General features: G+C 36.6%; 1 protein-coding gene across 1 annotated transcript in view; it reads left to right on the forward strand.

Annotated features, from left to right (window-relative positions):
• The window catches only part of C9 (complement C9), a 51,771-nt gene extending 48,015 nt beyond the window's left edge, over positions 1-3,756 (forward strand). Inside the window, exon 11 of the mRNA XM_021696375.1 lies at positions 3,133-3,756. The gene's annotated coding sequence lies outside the window, so the exon portion shown is untranslated. The remainder of the gene's footprint in view (positions 1-3,132) is intronic.
• Positions 3,757-8,523: the final 4,767 nt, after the last annotated feature.

The following is an 8,523-nucleotide window of genomic DNA, read 5'->3' on the forward strand; positions in this document are numbered from 1 at the left end:
TGTATCTGATAACTGGTCAGTGTGGTTGGTATTTGATGAACAAGCCCTCTGAAGCACCACCTAGCTTCACAGCTCCCCATGTGATTTGCTGAAGCCTCTGTTGCAAGAACATCACAATTGAGCTTCCCCTTATTCCTAATTTTGCTTTCCACACTCCTCACAGATTTTTTCCCAAGAACAAACACTAATAAATACGCTGCATACAAACTCAGATCCTCAGAGTCTATTTCCAAGGGAATGCTATCTGCTACAGAGTCTGATTGGGTCAACTGAGTCTTATTCCATCATCCAGTACATAGTGTTCCTAAAACAGGAGGAGTTTCTAACGATAGCGTAAACTCCTGGTCTTCCTTATGTCTGTTTTGTATATAGAGGACTTTTGCCAAGGTGCTGATTTTTGTGCCAAATGGATATGGCCACAGTAGCAGGGTCAGTTACCTAAAACATGGTTTTTATGTGTTTGCTTTAATTAAAAACAAAAACTAGACCGAAGGTGCTTGGGACTCATGAACCTGCAGTAAGGTAACACATGTAAAAGACTAACTTGAATTTGGGGAAAGAGTTCAAAAACTATTTGGTATTATTATCATTGATGCCTATTTCCACATCTTCTTTTTTATATGCAGGCAAATAAGAAAAAAAACACATATATTTAGATAGATATATGATAGATAGAGAAAGAGAGAGAGAGAGAGATATCCTTCCTTCCTCATTTTTGTTCTTTACCCAATGGTAGTAAAGTATATACATTGATCCATCTGGCTTTTATCACTTATAATAAATCTTAAAGATCTTTCTTTATTATTTATTTATTATTAATTATTCAATTTATTTAAACTAAACCAAAAACAGTTCACTCATTTCTCCCGCCCCACCCCCACCTCTCACAACCACCATCTATTCTCTGTATCTATATGAGTTTTGTGTTTTGTTTGTTTTTCTGTTTTTTTAGATTCCACATGTAAGAGAGATCATACAGTATTTCTCTTTCTCTGTATGATTTATTTCATTTAGCATGATGCCCTTAAGGTCCATATATGTCATTCTTTTTTGTGGCTGAATATTCCATTGTGTGTATATACCACAGTTTCTTTATCCATTTATCCATTGATGGACTCTTAGGTTGCTTCCTGTCTTGGCTATTGTAAAAAATGCTGCAGTAAACATAGGGGTACATATATCTTTTTGAGTTAGTGTTTTCATTTTCTTCAGCTAAATACCCAGAAGTGGAATTGGAGGATCATATAGTAGTTCTATTTTTTTATTTTTTTTAGGAACCTCCATAACATTTTCCATAGCCACTGCCCCAATTTACATTCCCACCAATAGTGCACAAGGGTTCACTAACACTTGTTATTTCTTGTCACATCCTCACTAACACTTGTTATTTCTTGTCTTTTTGATAATAGCTATTCTAACAGGTGTGAGGTGATATCTCATTGTGGTTGTGATTTGCATTTTTCTGATGATTAGTGACGTTGAGCATCTTTCATGTACCTATTGACCATCTGTACATCTTTTTTTGAGAAATGTCTATTCAGATCTTCTGCCCATTCTTTAATCAAATTATTTGTTTGCTATTGAGTTGTATGAGTTCTTTATATATTTTGCATATTAGCCACTTATCAGGTCTATGGTTTGCAAATATTTTGTCCCATTCGGTAGGTTGCCTTTTCATTTTTTGATGATTTCCTTTGCTGTGTAGAAGCTTTTGAATTTGATGTAGTCCCACTTGCTTATTTTTACTTTTTTTGCTTTTGCTTTTGGTGTCAGATTCAAAAAGTCATTGCTAAGACCTGGGTCAAGGAGTTTACTACCTGTTTTCTTCTAAGAGCTTTATGGTTTCAGATCTTACGTTCAAGACCTTAATCTATTTTTAATTAATCCTAGCCTACTGTACTATTTTCCTACTTTTATCTCTTCGAAGATATGAAACATGTTCATTTGGGAGTCTCTCTTAATTTGCTCCCCAATATATATTTTCCACACTGCAATTGTTTTGTCTATTAAGTGTACTAACTCATTCTCATGGCATTTTTTTCTGTGTACTTAGTAATTTCTTATTACAGGCTTAATCCTCAGGGGAAATTGTTTCCTGTGGGAATCCTGTTACTCTGAGTATTCTAAGGGTTAATTTGTTTCTTGAGAGGTCCTGTTGTTTTCATTCATTTTGCACCAGTTTTTTAACGTAAATTTCTTGGTTCAGTTTCCACATTTTGTGTTTCATGGATAATGAAGATCAAGTTCCCCCCACCTATCTACATAGTAACTTTAAGGACGCTAGTATCTTCTGGTTGACTTTTCACACCTGACTCAGGATGGTCCACCAGAAATCTTTCTTGATGAAATCTTTCTTGCTGAATCTTTCTCTCAAGGAATCTCTTCCAGACATCCAATTTTCTGCAAAATGTTCAGTTCCAATGTCCCATTTAGATTGGACATGCCCCCATCATGAGATTGAAAACCTTAAACATCACCTTTTTTAACATACTATTTACTTAAAGTAGAATGCTCTCCAACTTTCTCCTCCTTCAACCAATCCAAGCCCCCTCTCCTTTATTCCCCTTGTGTGTTTCTACTCCTTCCACACCAGTGTTTCTCAACCTAATGCTCTCTAGATTATCTGGTTAGCTTCTTTAAAAAGGCCAAAAAGAAAAACAAAACAGATGTCCATCCATGCCAGTTAAACCAAAACCTTTGTGGTGGATCCTTCCTGGGGCATGATTCTTTTTTTTTTTTTTTCCTCTTCTCCTCCTCCCCCTCCCCTTTTCTCATTCTTTGGTTACTCTAATCATGGAAAACCTTCCTTCTGGACCCAGAACAATTAACATCTCTTCAGTGAAATCTTCTCCAATTTCTCCATGAATCAGTTCTCTGTCTATGCTTCCTGAGCACTTTTCCCTCTGCTTTTCCAGAACTAATGACATTTCATCTTTCTACACAAGAGAATATCCCTCTAGTTTGGAAATGTGTCTCTTGTATCCTAAACCCCATTCTGTTCCCAGCCCCTAGAGAGTATCTGGTACATCATGATGCAATAGAATAAGGGGATAAATAAATAGATGGATGGATGGACCCAAAGTTGAAGTCTTATTAAATCATTAAGATTTGATAATCCTTTGTTTTCTCTAGGATTTCCAGCCAAAAAAACAATTAAGCTGTTGACTGCCTTGGGATCAAACAAAACTAAAAACCAAGACTTTCCAATTAAGGATCCTGCCCTTGGAGACAGTTCTTGTTGCCAAATGAAAAGCAACATGAACATCCTATTGACCTCTGAAATCTCCACTTTCAGATCCACAAGGCTTCTCTTCCTCCTTAAACTCCTATGGTGTTTCCATTTTTTTATTCCTGAATGAGCAGTAGGCAGTACACTATGCTTTCTCCCATAGGCAATGTCAGTCTCTTGTTAACAAACAAAATTAAGTTAAAAAGAGAATGTTGGTTTTAAAAGTAATTGCCAAAGTGCTTTGTATGATTAATATATTCCACCAGTTTCATTACCCCAAGTCCATAACATGCAATTTCATTCTTGTGTATGTTGTTGCTTCTTGTTGGGTCATTCATTGGTACCTGCATGCATTCATTCAGCAAATACCTACTGAGTGCCTACTCCATGCATAGCACTCTGCTCTTGTTAGTCTTACCTCTCCAGTTTAACTCTGTTTCCAAAGGAATAAATGTATTGTATTTGTAACAAAAAACAATTAGGTTAAATCATGTGAAATTGCCTCTATTCAGTCATATTTTACAAAAAAAAAACAAAAAAAAAACACACACACAAACACAAAAAAAACAAATAACCAGCAATTTCATATGGTCCAGCTTAATACCCAGTCTTATGAGGTAAGGCTACATAAGAAAGTGATTAAAGGGGGTGCCTGGGTGGCTCAGTTGTTTAAGCATCTGCCTTTAGCTCAGGTCATGATCCCAGATCGAGCCCCACATTGGGCTCCCTGCTCAACAGGAAGCCCGCTTCTCCCTCTCCCTTTGTCTGCCGCTCCCCCTGTTTGTGCTCTCTCTCTCTGTCAAATAAATAAATAAAATCCTAAAAAAAAAAAGAAAGTGATTAAGGGAACTGACTGTATGATTTTATCCATTAAATAGTGTGATACTTAAGGCCTCAAAGCTTTTGAAAAGGTCTGAGACTTCCCCTAAAAAAAAGACTCAAAATACCAAAGGAAAAAATGTAAAATCAAAATTAATAAATGTTTAATAAACATAAACAATATTATCATGTCAACTCCATTAATTGTTATTGTTAATAAACATTTCCTGCATTTATAAATAAATTTGTTCATTTTTCTCACTTCACACAAATTCAGAATGCACATAATTACTGAAAGATCACAGCAAATTATTTATTTGCAAACAATTTGAAAGCAAAATATTTAACGACAATTTTCAAGTTCTTTTTTAAACAGCAAAGAAAAATGTTATTGGACATGGAATGCATTTTAATATGTTAGGTGTGATACGGAGATGGAGCTCTAAACATAGAAGTGCCGGCCTGGTCCTTTAGGATATGAAAGTAGCCCTGGGATCTCAAAAGAATTCCTGTTCCCTGCCCCCAGAAACCTGGGTGAATCAAAAAGAATTCAGATCTGTTAAATGCATGCAAATACTGAACTCAGCTCTTAGACAATTCACTGTTGAGAGAGTCTCTGCTGTAGAGCACCTAGACTAAGGGGACTTATCATAGTAAAAACTGAAAATTCCTTGCACTCTTTTGAATTATAACGTCAAACAAGAAAAAAGCTGAGCCTCAACCAGACTCCCTATGGTCAGCTTAATTATTTGTCAGAACCCCTTCTACTGGAAATGGAGGGAAAGGTGCAGATTCACTGTTGACCGCCAGATCCTCCAACTTCCCTTCCCAAGTGACATATCTGGTAGAGCATTTCCAGCAGGGTGCACCACTGAGACACCAGAAATTGCCCAACAGGAATCAGCTCCTAGAAGAACATCTCTAAATCTAAACTGAGGAAGAATCAGGAGAAACTGGGGGAGATGAAGACCTCCGGGCTGCCAGGCCTTACCTGGCTCAGCCTGGCCTGTGGTTGTGAGAAAGCAGACTCCTGAGAAGAAAAGGGGTAGCTCGGTCCAGGCAGACGGGGCACGGTATATCCCCACCCCCGCGTGCTCTCTGAGGGAGGCACACCACAAACTCAAGGAAAGAAACACGTGGGGAAAACAGTCCTCTGTCTCAGGCCATACATTCTGATGATTACCCTGAACCCTAGCCATTATCAAGAGGACCCCGAAAAGCTGGATGGGCATTCATATTCTCTTGGGCCTAATGGGAAAAGAAGCTTTGGTGAATCGCTAAGGCTTTCCCTTTTTATACTCAAAACTCAAGTAGCTTATTCATTCTACTGATCACCTGGTAGATAGCATCGTATACCTGGCAACTAATAAATGTTTGAGGTGTGGGTTGGCATCCTTACCCTGGCTTTACACCACTGTCTCCCCAGGGCCCTTTGGCTGGTATATGCAAGGGGACGCTGCATACAACAGCCCACAATAGCACTCTTGAGTTCATTTCCCAACAGTTATTTATGAAAATAACCCAAAGTGGTGGATAAGAAACTAGGCTCACCTTAGGTTTATTTAAAAAAAAATAAATAAAAGTATTCTCTCCTCAATCACACACAAGCACACTTACATAATGACTTCACAGGACAAACATCGATCTCTCTGCTCACCTCCAACTTCCCCCCAACCGCTCCACCCCCACCTCATATTCATTACCACTACCATGCTAAGAGCAGTGAAATGATTCAAGATAAGGGAGTGATGTGGCTTTTTAACAAGAGACAAGTTACTAAACCCCCAAGCCCTAAGATATGCCCCGGGGTGATAATATTCCCTTCATAGAATTTTTGCGTTGATTTATCGATATAACGTATTTAATGACTTTGGCCTTTGTAGAAAAACAATAAACAGTAGCTGTTACTATTGTTATTATGCAAAGCTATTGATATAAATCCTTCTGAATATGACTCTAATATTTGTGACATTTAAAAAAGCCAAAAAGATAAAATCTAAAAACTGAAAATAATGTTTTATGGCAGAATGGCTTAGTACTTTCCTCTAAATAGTGGGTTCAGTGACATTTTTTAGAGGAGTTATTTTTTTTATTGTGACAAAGTACCATTTTAACAAGTTTTTTTTTTTTTTTTTTTTTTTTTGTAGAGAGTGAGCAGGGGAGGGGCAGAGGGAGAGGAAGAGAGAATCTCAAGCAGACTCCCCACTGAGTGTGGAGCCCAACTCAGGGCTTGGTCCCACAACCCTGAGATCATGACCCGAGCCGAAATCAAGAGGCGGATGTTTAATTGTCTGATCCACCCAGGTGCCCTCATCTTAACCATTTTTAAGTGTACAGTTCAGTGGCATTAAGTACATTTATATTGTTGTGCAACCATCACTACTACCCATCACAGATCTTTTTAATCATACCAAACTGAAATTCTGCACCTAGTAAAAAATAACTCTCCATTCCCTACTTCCCCAGCCCTGATAACCACTATTCTACTTTTGTCTCTGAATTTGACTATTTTAGGTTCCTTATATAAATGGAATCATAGAACATTTGTCCTTTTGCATCTATTTCATTTAGTGAATATCTTCCAGCATATATCAGAATTTCCCTATATACAATATACAATGTTATTCAGCCTTAAAAAGCAATGAAATATATATATTGATGTTATATTTATATATTCAAGATATATATATCACATTTATATATATCACATTTTGTTTGTCCATTTCTCTGTTACTGGACACTTGAGTTGCTTCTACCTTTGGGCTGCAATGAACATGACTGTACAAATATATCTTTGAATCTCTGCTTTCACATCTTTGGGGTTTATTTCCAGAAGTGGAGTTACTGGATCATAAGTTTAAATCTATGTTTAATTTTTTAAGGAACACAATACTGTTTTCCACAATAGTTGCACCATTTTACATTCCCATCAGCAATGAGCAAGGGCTCCAATTTCTCCACATCCTGGTCAACACTTGTTATTTTCTAGGTTTTTTAAAAATAGCCATCCCAATGGATACAAAAGTGGTATCTCTTTGTGGTTTTGATTTACATTTCCCTAATGATGAGTGATTTTGAGCATCCTTTCATGTTTTTATTGGCCTTTTATATATCTTCTTTGGAGAAATATCTGTGTAAGTCCTTTGCCTATTTTTTAATCAGGTTGTTCTTTGTTGTTGAGTTATAGGAATTCTTTATATATTTTGGATATTAATTCCTTATCATATATACAACTTACAAATATTTTCTCTGACTCTGGGGTTGCCTCTTTACTCTATTGATAGCATCCTTTAATGCACAAAAGTTTTTAATGTTGATGAAATCTAATTTACCTATTTTTTTCTTCTGTTTCCTGTGCTTGCGGTGTCCTATCCAAGAAGTCATTTGATCCAATGTCAGTTTTGTCATGAAGCTTCTCCCCTGTGTGTCCTACTAGAAGTCTTATAGTTTTATTAGCTCTTATGTTTAGGTCTTTGATCATTTTGAGTTAATTTTTTGTGTTGTACAAGGTAAGGCTCCAGCTTCATTCTTTTGCATTATGGATATCCAGTTTTCCCAGTATCATGTATAGATCTATAATAATTTTTAATCATGTGCTAGCTTATTAAAGGCTGTCAGCCTAGAAAGGATTAAAAAAAAAAAAAGAGGGTCAGGATGACTTGAATCATCTCATAAATTATGTTATAATAAATTTGTTTCATAGCTACATTATAGATACTCTGAAGACTTCCTATAACATTGCTAAGTAGTAGTATTGAGTTCTGAAAGGTACTATAGAATTTAAAATAGCAACATTTGCATTCTTCTGATCAAAAGAAAAATTGTCACTAGGTTACACCCAGGTATGGCTAATTTTATATTAGGTCATAGATAATTTTATATTTAGGTAGGCTTCTTGCCTGAAAAATCAGGGTATTTAAAAAAAGAAAGAAAAGAATGTAAGTCTTCACCACTATGTATCTTGTACTGAAATGGAAATATTCCTATTTTAAAATTAAACAGACAACAAACTAGGAAAATGAGTATATTCATACTTGCAATTAGTTGGCAGTGGGAAAGAATAAGAACTCAAGAAATGGCAGAGAGATCCATTTTCCCCTTTGTCATCTTCTCTGAGTCTGTAAAATCCCAAGGCACATCTGTTTATTTTCCAACCTTTCTGGCCTAACCTTACTATTGGGAAGGAAACTGAGAAGGAAGGAAAGAGGAAGGAGGGAAGGAAGGAAGGAAGGAAAGAAGGAAGGAAGGAAGGAAGGAAAGAAGGAAGGAAGGAAGGAAGGGGACAAAAGCAGAAATACATTTTTCACATATGACCTTTTACTCGTTAAAGTACAAATTATTATTAACAAATTGTCAAGCCCAATGACCAACCCAATGAGAGTGTTTATTTTGATGATGTCAGTTAAACATCCTTGACTTGGAGATCTAGTGAGACAAAAAGATTACAACTTAGATTCTGCCTCTGAGAAGACCAT

Source organism: Neomonachus schauinslandi, chromosome 7, assembly GCF_002201575.2.
Source record: "Neomonachus schauinslandi chromosome 7, ASM220157v2, whole genome shotgun sequence".
Lineage (NCBI taxonomy): Eukaryota > Metazoa > Chordata > Mammalia > Carnivora > Phocidae > Neomonachus > Neomonachus schauinslandi.